General features: G+C 39.7%; 1 protein-coding gene across 1 annotated transcript in view; it reads left to right on the top strand.

Moving 5' to 3' along the window:
* The window catches only part of LOC122790679, an 800,254-nt gene that overhangs the window by 106,425 nt on the left and 672,991 nt on the right, over positions 1-20,838 (top strand). The window lies entirely within an intron of this gene.

Here is a 20,838-nt window from a genome sequence, read left to right on the forward strand (position 1 = left end):
TAGCTGGTATAACCCACTCTGGTTAACCTCTTTGTGCTTGGCTTCACTTCACTGCCCTATCCTAACACCAATTCCTACCCTCCTTGCACCACATTTAAAGTAACCTGACCACTTCCCTGCCTATACTCAGTCCAGTCACAACTCATTCTTTATGGGTCATAGGTGTGTACTAGGCTAATGGCCCTGGAGCCTTTACAAGCCTAACTCATAGATGTGCCCTCCTTACTTACTTTCATTCCAATCCCTAGCATCACTTTATCCCCTTCAGTACGTCTCTTCCACTGTTAAGCCCCATGCACCTCTTCTCCCACTCCCATTCACTTCATGTGGCATCACTTTATCCCCTTCAATACGTCTCTTCCACTGTTAAGCCCCATGCACCTCTTCTCCCACTCCCATTCACTTCATGTGGCATCACTTTATCCCCTTCAGTACGTCTCTTCCACTGTTAAGCCCCATGCACCTCTTCTCCCACTCCCATTCACTTCATGTGGCATCACTTTATCCCCTTCAATACGTCTCTTCCACTGTTAAGCCCCACGCACCTCTTCTCCCACTCCCATTCACTTCATGTGGCATCACTTTATCCCCCTCAATACGTCTCTTCCACTGTTAAGCCCCACGCACCTCTTCTCCCACTCCCATTCACTTCATGTGGCATCACTTTATCCCCCTCAATATGTCTCTTCCACTGTTAAGCCCCATGCACCTCTTCTCCCACTCCCATTCACTTCATGTGGCATCACTTTATCCCCTTCAATACGTCTCTTCCACTGTTAAGCCCCACGCACCTCTTCTCCCACTCCCATTCACTTCATGTGGCATCACTTTATCCCCTTCAATACGTCTCTTCCACTGTTAAGCCCCACGCACCTCTTCTCCCACTCCCATTCACTTCATGTGGCATCACTTTATCCCCTTCAATACGTCTCTTCCACTGTTAAGCCCCACGCACCTCTTCTCCCACTCCTATTCACTTCATGTGTCACACACAATCTCTGAACTCTTAGCCTTCCCATCTCTTCCCCTACTTTAACCACTTCCCACTACTATGCAACCACATTATTATCCCATCTCCTTCCACAGTCATTCTTATCCTTGCAATTCTTACCAACTGTCAACGTTCCTTTTATTCTTTATGCTCACATACAAAAACTACATCCACACATGGTCCACATTATCACCAGTTCATACGCTGATATTTCTCCTCACCTCTGTTACATGACTTTCAATCACCTAATAAAGCCGTGCTACCTTCAACCATATTGTCACCAGTCTAAAGTATATCTCATCTATACAACTACAAAACTACACAAAATATAGTCATCTTCCCTACATGCTATTCTGCTCTTCTCTATGGAGGCATTCATCCCAACACAAGACCTTTCCAAACAGCAGCGTTGTCCATAACATTTGCAACAAAATTATCTCCCTGCACTCTTCAGATATGCTAATACTAGCTAGGACGTGTCTTAAGCCCATAATACCACCTTGTTACGGTATATTACAGCTTGACCATTCAAAACAAAAAGATAGTGATATAACTCTACTCTACTAAAGTGACAGTGAACTTTCTTTCTACCTGATCTCAATCCCATCTTACTCCTAAACTGAAATTCTGGTATCCTACTTTAAGATTAACACAGCTAAGTCCATCTGCAGAAGAGGTTTCTGTGTTCCTCCAACTAGTTCCAGCTTTGCCACTTTGGAGGATTTTCTTTGATAAGGAAACCTTCAACATACTACTTAAAATCATCATCTTAAGCAGTGTGGACATACCTACCACACATCACTCCCTAACTAACAGTTATGTTTTAAAGCTCTGTAACTACTTAATTAACTCTGCTATCAGATATAACAAATCTACAGAGGTCATAACTGAACCTGCCATCCCAATAATACTTACAGGTGTTCTACCAGACTCCGTTAGTGATCACAATTCAACATTTGCCCTCTACTCATTACCCAAACATAGTAATCCTGCAATCTACAAATCTGTCATTAAGCTTTCTAAATTTCACAAACACTACTTCCTCTCATCTCTTCAAACTTATGACTAGAATACTGTAAAGAACCTGCCATTCAATTAAGTGGTTCCGCTTCAGTAACACTTTCTAAAACATTCTGAATGCCTGTGCCCCACTTAGGCAGAAATGAGTCAAAGCCTCCCCAGGTCCTTAATTCAATCTGCCCACAAAGCATGCAGGGGTCACATGGAAAAAATGTCCACATACAATTCCTAGCATTGCTTCTTCCTTCTAACAAAACAAAAGATCAGGTATGCTCTGACAATACTCTACTTCACCACACAGTGGAGTAACTCCAAGTCCCCCGAACTATTCTGGTCCACCATTTCTAAACTCTTTAACACAGACAAACCATCCATTTCATAGAGAATCTGACTTCAATGTAGCTTGCATTAGTACTGCCAGGTCTGTAACACAAGCCAGCCCTGGTACATAATCCCTACTACTTTGTCATCTCAGTGTCATCTCTGTAGCCTTCCAACCTGTATACATCAAAACTACCAAACAATTCCTAAGGAAACTAAAAGTCACTACCACTGCTGCAGACAGCTTACCCTCTGGACGCATAAAACCAGCTCTCTGGAAACAATCTTTCATCTTACCTCTTCACAAAGGTGGCCCCACCTTTCACATTAATAACTTCAGAGCTGCTATAGAAATGCAGTCTACCCTCTTACAAATCCTAGAGGAATGTATTCACCCTCAACTGACCCTCTCACAGCATCGACAGTGCTCCTCTTTCCTTTCTGATTTCATTAAAATAGCATAAAAAAAACAATATTTTCGTCTCCTCAATAGTAAGTGACCTTTCAAATGTTTTTGTCACTGTCTCTCACTCTTACTCCTACTATGACTTTCCAAAATAGGCCTCTCAAGCAAAACTTTCCGTTGGTTCAAGTCCTACCTTCATCATAGATCACAACATATAACATGGAAACAGGCTTCTTCACCCTTCTCCCCCATCCCTGTTGTTATCCAACAGGGATCTGTTCTTGCCCCACTCCTCTTCAACATATTCATCAGTGAACTGTCTACTATATTTACCAGTGCCAGCCTTATAAAATATGCAGATAGCTCTACCATTGTATTCTCTGCCCCGACTATCTCTGAATTACGAAAGGCCACACAACACTCTTCAACTATTATGTCTTGCCTGCAAGAATCTAACCTGGTCATAAACCCCAAAAACAAAACCTGCTGCTCTTTCCTCCCAAGTCTGTTTCGGCCTCACACTACCCACTGTGTGTTCATTCATCTGACCACACAGTAATTGAGTTAGTTCCCCACAACGAATTACTCTGAGTTACCATTGAAGAACACCTAACATTTGACCTACATATTCAGCAAGTAACCCAAAAAACTAACCAGAAGTTAGAAATGCTGTATCAATCAAATAGATTATTCTCTGACCAGGCCTTAATAGCTACTACCACAGCCTATCTCCAGCCATTATGGAAGCATTCAAAGTCAAACCCCACTAGCTGTAAACATGCCATGTTTTGGACTTTTTATGACCTTGTCAGTATAGTATAAGTGGATTGTTTGGTTGTACTTCTAGAAACAAAGAGCTTAAAATTCAGTGGGACGACTATAATGATTAAGGAGCCTCAGAAATGTCCCAAACAACATCCAAGTATAGGATAAAATAGTTACACAGAAAAACATATCTGCTAAAAGACCACCACATTGGGCACATTGCCTAATATGGCCTAACCCTGCATACACTTTACTTCCTCTTTTTACTGGCTCTCCCATTTCTATACTGTACAATGTAGCAACTACTTCCTTACATCCCATATGCAGTTGTATATAGTGTGTGTAATACATGTACATTATATATATATATATATATATATATATATATATATATATATTTATATTTATATATATGGATCTACTTCATATGGCCAAATGGAAGGATCACCGACACCCACTTTATAGAGCCCAAAACACTGACAGTTCAAACACTCGACACACAGAAGACCAACACTACAAAATTCCGACTAACCTCCCTATAACGTACCAAGAATAAAACACACAAACACCATATAAAAAGAAAACTACCGGTTTCCCCTCACACACACCCTGCCTACCAACCAATAAACCTAAATCCTTAGCACTTGCAACTAAATATTTATGATGGTCTCCATAATACTGACATGAATAATCATAACAAACACGAGAAAAAAAAAAAACCTTCACTACAAACCTTGACTTGCAGGAGGGCTGTACCCCCCAAACTCCCTGCTACTTAAAGATACAAACTCCGAGATCACACTATAATGTGAACAAGAGCGGATTTCCTGTTCCGCTCACCTTGGACTGTTGGGCATTCGGATATCGGTATTGTGAAATTTCACTGATGTTAAACTTCAGGATTTTCAGCTCGGTGAATTGAGTATCGGTCTACTGTATACACATATATATATATATACATATATATATATATATATATATATGTGTGTGTATATATATATATATATATATATGTGTGTATATATATATATATATATATATATATATATATATGTGTGTATATATATATATATATATATATATATATATATATATTATATATATATATATATTTATACATATACATATATATATATATACATGGATAGCAACTGCTAGAATCTCTACAGATAGTAATTTAATTTCTCCATCTTCTCTGCCTCCCTGCTGGGTTCCCCTTCCCACTCAAAAAACACGGTCATTTACCTTGCTAACTGTACTGTGCACCAGGAACCTGCGGACTGTCCTAGATGGGGAAACAACTGCGAAAATTTCTACAGAAAGTAATTGTAGGTGTTCTGTAGTGCTGACACTGTAAAGTTATTGTGTAGCTTTATATTATCGCCAACAAGTTGCTGCCATTACTAGCACAACAATTTATCTGCCTGTACTAGCAAATGTTCCGCCAGGAGAAACGGCTGCTTAATTTCTTGCTACTCCCATATTCTCTACCCCCCTCATTTCTTTAAACTTCTTCCCCTTCTACCCCTCTGCTACCAAGCAAACGTATGGAAAGTATCTAATTTGGCCTGAACCATGGACTAAACTATAGTAATAAAACTGCAGAAATGAGTAGAAACCTACCCACTGCTTCTGATTGTTTTTTCTGGCTCTTGCCCTTGCCAAGAACTAGGGTCTACTCGCTTCCTTCAGTGCTCACTCCCTTCACTGCTCGCTCCACTCGCACTCACTCTGCTCCCCTACCCTGCCCCCAATTCCCACCCACCCCCACTACCTCTAAATTTATTCTATCCACAATCCCCTCACAATCAACCAGACGACCAGTCAGAACAATCCTGAAACCACTACTCCCGTAGCCCCCAACAACCAGCAAACCAATCACATCAACACTTAAAACATCTCTCCCCCATTACCACAGTCCCCATCCACTACACACCTAAGTTTCTTTCACTCATACAGCTATGCTGCTACAAAGCATGCTAACACTCCTTACATGCACTCTTCTTGCAACACCCTACGTCCTACCATGACACCATAATAAACCCACCCAACCACTTTCACTGCACAACTACTGTTGCCACCTTCCTCCACCCACTCACTTATTACACTTATCATACCAAAAAATTTCCATCCCAATGCACCCAACACATTATCAGTCAACTGCTATTTACAAACAAAAAAATCTCCATAAAATACGACAAGCCTAACAGATTTATAAAACTTGTGTATACTGTCCTATCAGAACTAGCTCTCAGTGGTGACATCTACCCTAACCCCGGCCTAAATATTTCCAACCCCACACCTAATAACCTACCAAATAACTGCACCATCTCACAACTAACAGTAAACTGAAAGCCATCTGACCTCCTTCTACTAAGTTAAATATCAGAAATATGACCAATAATACCCATGACCTCCACACCAACATAGCTTTATATATCCTCAGATATACTCATCCTGACTGAAACTTGGCTCAAACCTCATATTAAAAGTGAGGAAATACTCCCAACAGGATAAAACATACTTTGTATGGGTAGGCTACCTAAGAAAAGTGATGGTGTTGCTCTAATGTTCAAACACCACCTAGACAATCAGATCTTTAACAAATCAGCCCCCCAAATTGGAAATGAAGAAATCCTATATGCTAACCTGAAACTAAACCCAAGTAAAACAATCTACATCATTGGATGCTACTTCCCACCTGACCATAACATCTCATGCCTTGAAAACCTCCTTTGTTGGGCTAGCCATTCCCTTCCCCATGGAACCATAATAGGTTATTTTAATATCGACTGGCTATCTTGTAACAGCAACCATCTATTCCACCACCTAAGCCTTCATGGTGAAACCATAATAGGTTATTTTAATATCGACTGGCTATCTTGTAATAACAACCATCTATTCCACCACCTAAGCCTTCATGGTTTCTCCCAACTTATACAGTCACCGACCCAGATAAATAAAACCTCTAACAAACAATCTGCTCTCGATTGGATATTAGTCAACAAAACCCCTCAGTCATACCTAGCTGGATGTCTACCAGACAGCCTCAGTGACCATACTCCAACTTTCCTTCTAAAACACCACTTAAATAATGTGAAACCCATCATCTATCGACAAGTAAGTAACAGGAGAAACTTTAACTTTCTCATCTTTATCTCATCACTTAAAAACTGTAATTGGTCACCGCTAAAGTACCTCAGTCTGGATGAAGCTGTACAGGTCTTCAATGGCACTTTCCTAAACATCCTAAATACACATGCCCCCATAAGAAATACAAATGTCAAGGCACAGTACTCCCCCTGGCTACAAAAAGGCACTAGGTCACTAATGAAATGCAGGGACAGGGCCTGCGAACATTGGTGCTCAACAACCCCCCCCCTCCTTTAAACAGTCATTCCCAGAATGGCGAAATAAGGCCAACAAGCAAATAAAAGAAGACAAAACAAAATACTATCATTCTGCCCTAAATTCTTCCCATCACAACCCTAAGGGGTTCTGGTCCTCCATTAGCTCCATTCTCCACCCAGGTAAAGTTAATACCCCCCACCTACCACTCACCCCTCCTCCAACAGTATTGCTACCTCATTCAACAAACACTTCACTGAAACCATGCTAGCTTTGGCCAAACAACACTGCCCCCACCCCACGTCAACATACTCTGCCCACTGTCTTTTCATTTACTACAGTACCTACTTCCAACATAAAAAAAGCTTCTACTAAAATATAAGCCTACACAACTAGCTGCTGACAATCTTACCTGCGAATGCCTAAAAGCAGCAGTTGAAGCCCTAGCCTACCCAGTCTCTGTCTTGATTAGCTGGCCCTTATCATAATGCTTTGTCCATACATTGTGGAAAATATCCCACATTATACTCCTCCACAAAGGTGGCTCCTCCACGTTCCAATATACTTGAGAAATGCATCCATTCTCCAGTCCAGGACTACCTCCTAACTAATAACCTACTCTCCAGCACCCAACATGGCTTCAGGCAATTCCACAGCACTACTACCACCTTGCTCTCTTTCACTAACACTATCCTTCAACATAAAAATGATGGCCTATTCTCATCTGCCATATTCCTGGATCTATCTAAGGCTTTTGACATGGTCTCTCACAAACAAGTAATCTCTGTTCTCACTAACCTATCCTTTTCCCAATCAGCTACATACTGGTTTCACAGCTGTCTAGCTGACCGCTAACAATCCATTGTTTGGCATAATGAACTATCTCCTCGACTTCCTATCACACTTTGTGTTCCCCAGGGATCCATCCTTGGACCCCTGCTATTCTCACTCTTCACCAATAATCTTTTCACAGCCACCAAACAGGCCTCTCTCATTCAGTATGCAGATGACTCCACCCTCATCTGATCACCCCTGACAGTACCTGAACTCCATAAGATCACCCAGAAAGCTTTTTCCTCTGTAGAAACATGGCTATCTGATGCCCAGTTAATTCTCAACATAAACAAGACTAAACTCCTCATCTTCCAACTCACAAAATCTAACCTTTCCAACCCCCACTTTGCTATCCTAGCCAATGACAATGCAATCATTTCCCCAACAGAACACACCAAACTACTTGGTGTTGAGACAACTATCTCAGATTTGACATTCACATTTCACTAACCATAAAAAAAGTTCACAAAAAATTAGGAGCCCTATATAGAAACAAACAATTCCTCACCAAAACCGCCAGGATTTCTGTTGCCAATTTACACTATATCACCACTTTACTCTATGCTTCTGCTATACTTACCAACCTCAAACAAACAGACCTAAACAGGCTTGAGGCTTGTTACAACAAAATTGCTAAATTTGCCACTGGAGCATCCTATTGCAGCCACCACTATATCTCACTTCGAGAACTTTACTGGCTTGAACTCCCTCAATTTCTACACCTGAATCAACTCTGTCTTGCACACAAGATAGTAAACTATCCTCTTAAAGTCCCATCCCTTCAAAATCTTCTCCAGCCCTACCATACCACCAGACCACTATACTCCAGAAACAAAAAACAACTTCTAGTAACCAAAGCCAAGAACTCTGCTGGAGCTGCTCTTTTCACCTGTATAATAGCCAGGTTATGGAACACACTCCCCCCTTTATAACCATATTACCATCTTGCACTTTCTTCAAAACTGCACTAAAAACCCACTTCAAAGGTCCCTGGTTATGTCCATACACCAATCCTGACTATTAATCCCACCTTCTTTCCTCTTCTTGCCTTTCCCCTCCACTAGCCACCCTGCCTTCCACTGTCTGATTATTGCTCTCTCTCCTTTGCAGGCGCTGGCTTCCCCTGCTCCCTCCCAACCACTACTGCATCTCTCATACCCCCCTGTAATGCTCTCAACTACCTCACTTCATCTCAACTTCTAACACATCATCAACTACTTCACTAATACCTACTTTCAGCACCACTTCTACTACCTCCACAGACTCCTCTCTACTCCTACATTCTTTCATGCTATTCCCTTAGCTGTTCTCCAGCTCATTCCACCATTTGATGAACATCTGCTTTCTAAACGGTTTCAGATTACAGTAATATCTTATAGGTCTATGAGTATATTAGTACTCTGGATTAGAAGTCTCTAGCTTGTGGCTGGAGAATCCTGATCACTACTATGTATCATATTGTATGTATACAAAGTTGCTATTGCATGTATCATTGGCTATGGCATGTTTTATCAATTGTTCTGCAACTATGTTGTTCATATTTACCATGTTTGCTATTGCTTGTATTATTACTATTATTTGTATTACAATTGTTCTTCAAGTGCTCTGTTGCTTTTTCTTGTGTGTGGAGCTTTTCTCACTTATCCTCCGCTGAAAAAGGACCGGTGTCTAGTTGGAACATCTGGTAAATAAATTTATATATATATATATCTATATATATATATATATATATATATATATATATATATATATTTCGGTTTCAGAATTTTCTTTGTTCTCCTAGATCATCATCTCTCACTTCAGTACATTCCACCCCATCAGAAGAGTGCAGACAGATTTGAGGTTGCAAATATCTTAGGCAAGAGAGTCACCCAAGATGTCCCACCAGAATAAAGGATTCAGTTTTTTTTTTTCGGGTTCTTTCTGACATCATTGATGATAAAGAACATCGGTTCCATCTTACACTTAAGTGACTTAAATCATTATGTTGAGAAAACCAACTTTCAGATTGCCACTGTACAGTCCTTCCTTTTGTGTTTACAGGGAGGTGACTTGAGATGATTTAGACTTCTGGGCTACCTATCTAGACCTCCAGGCTACCTATCTGTATATACAAATTGCTTGGGTATCTGGGGAAGTACCTATACCTTCTCATGGAAGAGAGGAGAGTCATTACTAGTTCACAGAACCTCCATTTCACCTCCACAGAGCCCCAAGGTGTTTAAGTGCACAGCAGCACTCGCAGCTCACCTAAGACTGCACAGGATCAGAGTCGCACCCATATTTAGATGATGGGGTCCTAGCTGACCCCACTAAGGAGTTACTGACTCAAGCATGGGACTCCTTACTGCTGCTGCTCCTGTCCTTGGGGATTTCAAGGAACACTTGAAGTCCCATTTTATACCATTTTCATAGGTTACTACTCGAGTATAGTGACCAACCTAGCCTACCTCAACTAAGTTGAGAATTTAGAGCTATATTATTGGCAGTTTTAAATGGCTTCTGCTTACCACCAGAACTTGCAGCCATCCCTCTCTGCTAAGCCAAGCGTTCTCTGTATCCCATCATCTTTACACTACTTTTCTAAGGAACAAGTTATCTCAACATACTAATTGCCTTAAGGCATTCTTTTTTTTAGTTCTCCAAAGCACGCAGCCTACTACTGATCATGCACATAAAAAGCATTAGCTCATAACTTGTATTCTGTTTAGCATGCAAACCTACACTTAGCTGTTGCTATCTCATTACTGCTACCTACACTCCTTAGCCTTTTACAAACAACACAGCATTTCTCACACTGTACTGCATTAAATCCTGTTACCCAGATGGTTTGGACCTTACAGGTTGTTTCTTGAGAGACGTTCCGACTATGGGTGCATCGCTCCATTCACCCTCGCTTCGCGCAGGCTGACTTCACTCCCTTAACCTACCCCCATTTCTACCCACCCCCACTTCAGTTACATTTGTATTTGCCCAAACTTCTTCCCTTCAAACTCACTGTCCAATAACATTCTACTTCCTATTATACTACTCTCTCCCCATACCTAACAAACCAACCGTACACAACAAAACATGTCCTCTATTAATCTTGTGTTACTCATCTATTCCTAAACCAAACCAAACCCACTCTTCTTTTTAACCCCTTTCTGATCTTTCTTAGTATGCTGCTTTGCATCTCTCATACTACACTGTGTCCCCTATCCTTATATCCCACTAACTTCATAATATCCTTAACCATATCTCTCATTTTGCTGACACAAATCACATCCCTCAAATACATATTAGTAAGCTTAACTGAAAACACATCCACCTTGCCTTCATATTTTGAAAATCATGCAGATAGCTTCTCTAATATATCTGCCAGTTTAACTGAACCCAGCACCATACACCTTACAAAACTTAAAATTCTTCTATCCACTACCAAGTCTAAAATAGAATTTTACATAAAATCAAGTTATACTATAAAATCAACCTGCCTTAAACAATTCCTCCCCTACCACTTCAAACTAACCCAGTGTGATGACATCCTCCCCAACCCAGGACCCCCTCATAGTTCTACACTTCCTCAATCGCCTTTCTCAAAAAATCTGTTGTTAGCAACACAAAGCATACATAGCATCTGCAACAAAATCACAGAATTCCAATTAATTGCTAACACAACACACCCCAGACATACTAGCAGTTACTGAAACATGGTTAAAACCCCACATCCAAGACTTTGAAATAGTACCACCAGGATTTAACATACTAAGAACCAATAGAACCCATAAAAAAGCAGGCAGAGTAGCACTAAGTTATCCCATTACCTACACAATTCTACCTCTCTCCAAACCAGTTCCATCATTTAGTAATGATGAAGTTCTTACTGCATCTTTATAAATAAATAATACCAAACAACTATGTATTGCAGTAGTGTACGTACTTTCTGGCCAAAACATTCCTATATTAGAAGACTCTCTCTCCTTGATATTCTAAAACATCTCTAATGAAACAGTATCATTGGCTATGCCAACATCAACTGGCAGAATTTAATCACAGACTCCCCATCAAATAGCATCAACCTTTCTGGTTTCACACAATTCATCCCCAGTCCCACCAGAGTGCAAAATAGTAATAGCCTAGGAGCTGCCTTAGACCAGATCTTGGTTTCCAATCCCCACAAATATTCTAACTCTAGTACCCTTCCTAACATCTTACTTGACCACCTACCCGCTTATACCTACAAGATCACTCTCCAAGTATCCAAACCCTACGCCTACAAAATGTCCAGAAACTTAACAAACTTTAATCAATAACTATTTAATAGCATTTTAAAAAAAACATTGACTGGTCTTCACTAAAAACTCTACCACTAGAAAATGCCATCAACTCTTTCAAAACTGTTTCTGAACACAATCAACAACTTAGCCCCTCTTTGAACAAAAAGAATAAAAACAAACCATGCACCTCGGCTAACAAAACCCACAAACCAAATACTACAAACCAGAGACTGAGCCTGTAAAGATTGGCATAAGAATACAAATTACATAAATTTATTAAAATATAAACAACTACGTCATAAAGCAAAAAAAAAAAATAGTAATTGCAGACAAGAAAAATGATTTATCCCAACAAATGACCAACCACAAAAACAGCCCAGATAAGTTTTGGAAACCATCTCCGCACTCTTTACCTCAGGTTCCAAGCAAAACTCCTCACCTTTGACAGATAAAACACCAACCCAAATAGCTGACATGTTGAATACCCACTTTATTGATAGCATACTTAAACTAGTAACAGACTCTACTTAAAACACAAAGTCTAATGCCACAGACAGTGTAATCCCCCCAATCCCAAACAAAAACACTTCTTCCCTACCTGGCCAAAATACTTCTACATGTAGTAGTCCATCTCCTCCTTTTATACTACAGCTAGTATCTACCACCTTAATACATAAGCTTCTCCTCAGACTAAAGCCTTGTTCCCTTTCCCCCAACAATCTTCCATCAGAATATTTAAAACTTGCTTCAGACGCAGTTTGCTTATCCTGTCAGTTTTCTTGTCGATCAGTCTGCCGTAGAGTCCCAAGCCCTTAACGTTTGGAAGAAATTAATTGTAACCCCACTACACAAAATACACAAAGGAGGAAAATCAATCAAACTAACAAATTATCGACCTATTTGTATTCTCTATCCTCTCTCCTCTATCCAAACTGCTGAAAAAATGCATACACATCAAACTACTAAACCTCCTTACCCATAACAACCTTCTCACACCCACTCAATATGGTTTTCGACTAGCTCATAGCATGACCACTGCTCTTATCTCCTTCATGGATACTGTTAACAAAGCCATAGCCTCTGGACAACTAACCTCTATAATTCTACAAGATTTGTCAAAGACCTTTGACATAGTATCACATTACAAACTTCCACACTAACGTTCTACAATAGGTTGTTCACAACTCTCCCAATGATGGTTTGCTAGCTACTTAACCAACAGACAACAATGTGTAAAATGGCAAAGTTATTTGTTTCAATAGCAGGTTAACAAAACAGGAGTGTCACAAGGGTCCATTCTAGAACCCTTGCTCTTCAATATAATTTGCACACTGCCTTCCTTCAGAGATCCCCATTATTTTTGGCTACATCCAGATTTTTTGTGCTAAGAAGTTGAGCGCAATGATACATAATGCTATTAGTAAAATGCACTTCAAACTAGGAACACTATATAAGTACACAAATTTCATGGATACTCCCACCAAAAAAACAGTTGTCAATACCCATTTGCTCCCCTTTTTCTTATACGGTGGGCCCATTTTCACCAACCTACACATGTCACTGAAGAAGCTTCAGTTTTGCTATAATAAGATCTCCAAATTTTCTACAGGTACATCTTGCCTCTCTCACCACTGTTAAACTCTTAATGAACTTAATTGGCTCGAATTCCTCCATCACCTTGACTTTCTACAGCTATCTATTGCACATAAAATAATATAGAAAGCAGTAAACAACTTATAACATTATATACACCTAACAAAAGAGCTGCCCATAGTCTTTACTCCTGTACAATTGCAGAACTGTGGGACGCCTTACCTACAAATATCGGTGCCATAGACTGTCTCAAGAATTTCAAGCTTACACTAAAAAACACCTGATAAATACGTGCGTCTCCCCTGGCTACTTGCCCAACCGATAAACTCCCTTTTAACTTTCCCTTGTCTACCTATCTCCCTCTGGAACTACTCTCTCCTTCCTACCTCCCACTTTCAATCTCATTCTCCTGTCTCTCTCCTTCCCCACTATCATACTTGCACCTCATAACCTCTTACTACCTGACTTCAGTCTCCACTCTCCCTCTCTCATGTTTCTTCCTTTCCACTTCCCTAACTTGTACTTACCTCACTATGTCACCCATTCTGCTTGTCTCCTAGCCCTCCTGTCTCTTCTATCACTCCCCCCTGCATAATATGAAGGGTAATTCTCAGTAAATCACTCAGAAATTATAATTATTTAACTAAAGTAAAGCCCATATCACTATGTATTTATACACCCTAACAATACCCATTATGTCAACCATTTTTTCCATCCAGTATGATTTAGATATTTTTGTTTTCCATTACTGTTCTGTTTTCTGTCCTTAATCTTTAAATGTTATACCGCCCAGATGTTTTTTTTTGTAGTGTACTGTACTAGTACCTGATAATCATAGAACTACTTTAACAATTATGCTGTCTCAATGCCCTATTGTTTTACAGTATCAACTCACATTTTGTATTTATATATAAAAAACAGAAAAACTAGTAGTCTTAAAACTTTGTTGATGAGCTCAGTCACAATAATTTCCAAAAATCATGAAACCCAGGTAATGATCTAAAACAACACGCTTTTATTTGTTACAGACAAGTGATCCTCAGTAACAAAACATCGGAAATACTTTACAACGTTAAACCTATATATCAGCTTTTGTATACTTAGATGTAGGTGTGGAAAATATATGTATTGTTAATTTTAAACCAGCCTATTCCAGGCAAACAATATAAACAGGGCCGTAAAAGTGCGTTTAAGAACAGCAAGTACCCACCCCACACACTACTACTGATTAGATCAAACTAAATCCTAGTTAAGGAGAACACTACATGTCTATTTACAACCCACATTCCAAGATCCGGTATTAAGAAAAGCATAACATGCATATAAAACGACTGACTTTTAGCTAAAATCACTAATGTAATAAAGCCTTCATCAGGTCGGTGACAACAACTAAAATCATATACATAGGTAGATAAGTAAAACAGCTAAGTAGATACAAGAAAAAACACACACAGCTATCTAACCATAAAAATGATCTAACTGGAATGCTATATAGCTGTGTAATAATGTATGTAATAAGCATCCATCCACATGTATTAGTGTGTATAAAAACTAAGTTATTTACAGCACAAAAAAAATGTCAGTGCTTTGCAATTGAGAGAAAAAAAACTGTTATGACAGTTTTCATGTTTACAGCCCAAAAAAATGTTTATACAATGAAAACCAGTAGGAAAAACACACAAAAATACAGAAAACAGTGAATGAAGTAAACTAGTAATGTATAAAAGTGTGCATGTGTGTGTGCACCAGTAACTTTATGGTAATAACTGCATGAAACCATGTGTGTTTTTAATCTACCGTTTAAATTTCTGGTGTGATGCACAAGTGTACTAAATTGAATCCACCCTGCACCCCTGACATGGGGCCCCCCACACCCCCTGCAACTTAAGTATACCAACTCCGAGATCACACTATAGTGGAGTGAATGGCAAAGTTCCCGTTCCACACTGTACGGCAATCCCCATTCACTATGTTAGAGATTCCACAATCTTGAGATTCTGGTCCTCTGGATTCAGGATTTCGGTATTTCGTAATGATCCTGTATATATGTTGTTGTGTCTTTCTTCTTTTCTCGGTTAGGGGTCGCCACAGCAGAACTCCGGTCCGCTAACGATTGGCAGTAGATTTTTATGTGCCGAGTTGCCAGCCCTGACGCACAACCTTCAATGAAGGTACGCCCATTCACGCATGTCTCCACACAGAAGACGCTCTAGCTGAGAATCGAACAGGACAACGTCTTACTGTGAGGCGAGAACGCTACCGCAGCAGCACCACCGCAGTCGTGTGTGTGTGTGTGTGTGTGTGTGTGTGTGTGTGTGTGTGTGTGTGTGTGTGTGTATATATATATATATATATATATATATATATATATATATATAATACACACACACATTTTACATATCATTTTTTATTTTTTAGATTTTATCCCATCAGTAGGATAAAATATTTCTTCACCTGGGAGGATTGTGATTGTCTGTTGCCCCAGAAAGGATTAACTCAATTCGGGGTTTACCAGTTGCAAAACCGTTAGCTATTCCCCAGTTGTCTGAGGCTTAGAGGGTGCATTTGCTAATGCTTCTCTAGAGGTGGATTCCCAAACCTCTGCTTCAAGAAAACTCAACTGCTTCTACAAGTTTTTGTACCCTTTTAAGGGATCCTTGGAAGCTACATCCAGTGATCCTATCCTTAATGAAAGGAAAGTTTGAGTTCTTAACAGGGGAGAATGGTTCTGCTACCCTTCTGGCATTCAGGGCTGTGAACCACTAAACTCATAAGTGAAAGTACAGGGGCACTCTCCTGTCTCATCTTTGATACAAGACAGAGGAGACAGAAGACAAGTCCAAGGGAGATAAGTTGCGATCTGTCTTACCAGACTGAGAAGAACTCTTATCAAATGTAGCAATTATGCAGTGGAAGATTCATGCAGGGCAACAGGAGTGGAGTCTGTCATGTGAGACATGCTTCACTGAGAACACAAACTTTGCAGAATTTATTTATTTATTTATTTAACATTTGTTGACCGGGCTAGTCTAACTGGATATATGTCCATTTTCAGTAGAGGCCTTGGGAGAAAAGCGCCAAAAGAACAGACAATTTAAAACAAATCAAAGGTATTAGGTAATATATGGACAAGAAGAAATACATAATAGTTTACAAATGTTAACAATACAGCTAAAATAAAAGGAAAACCTCATTCCTTTAATTCTATACAAAAAATAAATTAGGAGAGTAGTAGTGGAACAAAAAGACAAAAGGAAAGAGGAGAGAGAAATACAGAGAGGTTTGGTAAAAGTAAGGTAAGAAGGAGAAGTAAAATCTAATATGAGTAGCAAGGAGAAGGTAGTTCAAAGTAACAAGCTAAGTGGCCTAAGGAATGAGAAGAGAGTAGGGAGGGTAAGCATAGGAAGAGAGAATGTAGTGTTGTAAAGGAGGAGAGAGTTTAGTCTGGGTGCTGCATGGGCAGGGCCAGTGGTTAGTAAGATGAAGTCTGAGTTTCTTTTTGAAGCGTGAGGAAGAGGAGATCATAGTGAGGTCCTTAGGAAGAAGGTTCCAGCTTTTCCCCACTGTGTAGGAGAAAAGTGAGTCACCTGCTTTATTATTAGATTTATGTGTGGATACTAAAAGTTTGTGTGAAGAGCGAAGGTTAGAAAGATTTTTATAGGGACTAATAAGTTTAGTAAGGATAGGTGTTTTTTCAGGGGAGTAGAGGATTTTTTGGGTGACTATACATTGCTGTGATAAAAGTTGATTTTCAAGTTCCAGCCAGCCAAGTTGCTTTAAATTTAGGCAATGGTGAGATCTAAAAGGGGGGCTGGTAGCAAATCTGGCTATACTATTGTAGGAGGTAGCCAATTTGTTCAGGTTAGTTTTAGATGGATTTGTATATAAAGGTGATGCGTACAGGAGAGTAGAGATAAGATGGGAGTGGGCAATGGTAATTCTGGCCGTAGGAGTAAGGAGAGGCTTGGTTTTATACAGGGAGCCAAGCTTTTTATTAATAGATTTAATAGTGGTATTAATATGAGAGTCATAGTTTAGGCTATGATAGATGGTAACCCCTAAACGTTTGGCTGATGTGTCAGGAGATATAACTGTGCCGTTTTTAGATACGATGGAGAAGTGGAGTGGTGAAGATTTTTGTGTGGGAGTGAACAACGGTAGTTTAGTCTTTTTAGGGTTAAGGAGGAGACATCGCTGTAAAAAACACTCTTCTACAAGCTGAAAGACATTTTGGGTGAGGGATTGAATTTCAGTTGGGTTAGAGGCTGAGGAGACTAAGGTGGAATCATCTGCATACTGTATGGTTACGGCTTGGGGGATGCTAGAAGCAAGATCATTGATAAATATGGAGAATAAAAGGGGACCTAAGTTAGATCCTTGGGGGACTCCAAGTGAGACAGGAAGAGGGGAGGATAGAGTGTTTTCCCAGAGGACAGCCTGTTTTCGATTATCTAGGTAAGACTTGAACCACTGTAGTGCCAGAGTGTCAAGTGAAAGTGATTTCAGAAGATTCAAGAGAATTTGATGATGTGTGAATACATATTTTTTCAGTGCTCCATTAGGTTAGGTTTTTCTGGCAGGACTGTTATAGCTGAACAGTGTTTTAAAAAATTGCAGTAAAAAGGGAAGCTATGCAGTTAGTGAAATCAGTTTTATCCTCATTGCCAAATATTGGCAGAATTACCCCATAAAAGGGCTGTCCTTTCATCAGAGGCAAGACAAAGGTAAGTAGATGAAGGGAAAGAAAGACCAATTTAGAAAAAAGTTTGAACTGACCGCAAAGAGAAGCCTGGTGGTGGTGGGGGTTCAGGGGTGAGACAGTACTAGCCAACAGCTGTGATTTGAGAAAGATCCTCCAGTCCCCTCCTACTCGAAACTCACACCATCTTACTCTTCCAGCATCATTTTCTTCTCCGGCTTCTCAAGAATATAAAGTCATCTATGTCAATTTCTCAAAGAGATAAAGAATTACTCCTATCTGGGTCCTAAATATCCTGAGAATGATAACACTTAATCAAGCCTGTACGGTTGGAACTGTTAAGGCATGCAGCCATACAGAGTACTAGACCCGGAAGAAGGCATAGACTTCTACTCAAGACCATGAAAGACAACCCTTGGTGCCCCAGTTTTGACCTATCAAGGCTAAACGAATGCCAAAGTTTAAATACTAAACTTGCAGACACTTCTGTTTCTCCTCTTTCCTCAGGCATTTATGCTCATCCTAGAGAAGAATGACGCCTATATCCACATACCTAGTCGAGTAGTGTTTGAGACTCAGCGCTGTGAGTTCTCATTGCTCATTTACATCCTTGTCCTTTGTTTTTTACTGCTGCACCGAGGATATTTACAAAATACCATTTTTGCAGCTGCATCAGTTTAATGTCCAAACTCTCATACCTATTGAATGTAGCTATGTGTTACAATAGTTTGATTTGTCTAAAGTTGGATTTTTAATGCATACTTATTTGGACTAGCCATGTAAAAGTGGACAATTACTGATTCTAATACTTCACAACTGAGCAAATCATGTGATATTTTATTTGGGTAAAGTATTGTATGAAATAAAAAATCCCATTTCAACAGGTAAATAGACGAGTAAAATAAAATCTAATTCATTCAGCTTAACAGGCTGGCAATTTTTAAACATAACCTTCTGTATTATATTTTTCAAGTAACACTTAACAATGTATATACCCACTGTTTTTACTAATGATGGTTACATAAATGAGTTTTATTCACAACTGCTCTAGTGGTTATAAAAGGTCATAAAGGAACTGAACCCAGACAGAAACACTGTCCACTCCACACTTGCTTACATACCATTTGGCCTAGGTAACTAATTGGCATATATTTTTTTACTTAAGTCTCCATGCATAATTAGGGATGTAGCACCAAGCTTTTTGATTGCTTGCCCAAAACCTAGGTTTTGTCTTCATGGCCAGACCAACCAAAACATATAACAGTATAACCTGTAATTTGCATTTATGTCACTATAACATGTTATGTTTTAATACAAGTTATAGTTTAAGCCTACTTTCTGATGAAGTCTGTTAGCAGATGAAAGTGCTCATTCAAGCTTCAAAAATAAAATTCTGTTTTAAGTTTTCAACAGGTGTGTGGAAAATTATTTAATTATTAAGCTGGAAGTATTCTTAAACTGTCTTTTTGGAAACACCAGCGGATCGACTTTCAGATCAACTGGATAAGCCATTCTAACTCACTGTGTCTAATGTGACCCCTCTGGTTCACACCAGAATTAAGGGGATGGGAGTTAAAACATACGTAATGTCCTGAGTTCTTGTGATGTTAGAATGACATCCACTTCCAGATGGCTGTCACCCTAGTGCATCTAAAGAAGTCTCCCACACTGGGGCTTTCCTCTCTTCTCTGGAATGAATGGATTCAAGTCCAGCAGTAGAGGCATGATTTTCAGCATGGCAGAAGGGGGAAAAGACACAGAAAAAATGTTGCCTTCCTTGGATGTACATAGACAGGTGAGATATCTGTAAGAAAATATGTAAGGAAAACAGATCAATTATTCACAGCTTGTGAAAAGGGAAGGCACAGAAAGCCAGTCTCAAAACAGACAATATTTTTTGTTACTCCTTCCATGGCAAAATTGTAACCAAGTATGTAAAAGTCCACTTCATATTGTTAACACAATCCAAGAGTAACAGCAGCCTCTATGATCGATCTTAGACATGGTCAACACCCGTCTCATCTAAGAAGCACTTGTGTGGTAATCTAGTCACACCTTTGCAGAGCACTACACCGTGGGCATTACTGCTCCAAAGCTAGGACAGGATTTGCCATGGACATCCTACAATGTCTACTACTGCCATTTCCTTATTTGGCAAACCACCCTGTGATTTATAAATTTTGTGAAGCTTCGCAGAAGTTTGCAGTATTGCAACACTGAATACTACGCTGAACAAAGCACAGTGGCCTGGAAACTTACTGTAATTGTAGGTGCTCCCAAGCATATTCATTTTTGCAGTAACATTTCTTAACCTTCCATCTGTCTGTTTCCATCTTGGGGTTGAAGTGGGTACCCGGTCACTCTCTTCCACATCTTCCCACTCACTGAAGCCTAAAAGACATCCCTGTCCTTGGGTTTGATTAGTATAAGAAGGCAGAGCATTGGTGGTTCTTCTGCTTGGGCTTTCACCTCTGGAGGGATTTGCCATCTGGGTGTCTAGGACTCTGGGTTCTGTTAGACTCTTGCTCATTACAGGAACAATAAATAACTAAAGCTGGAGTTATCTGACATCCTCCTATACCACGAGCATACTGACATCTGG

This window comes from Protopterus annectens, chromosome 16.part0 (assembly GCF_019279795.1).
Source record: "Protopterus annectens isolate FY-2018-M chromosome 16.part0, PAN1.0, whole genome shotgun sequence".
Taxonomy (NCBI): Eukaryota; Metazoa; Chordata; order Ceratodontiformes; family Protopteridae; genus Protopterus; species Protopterus annectens.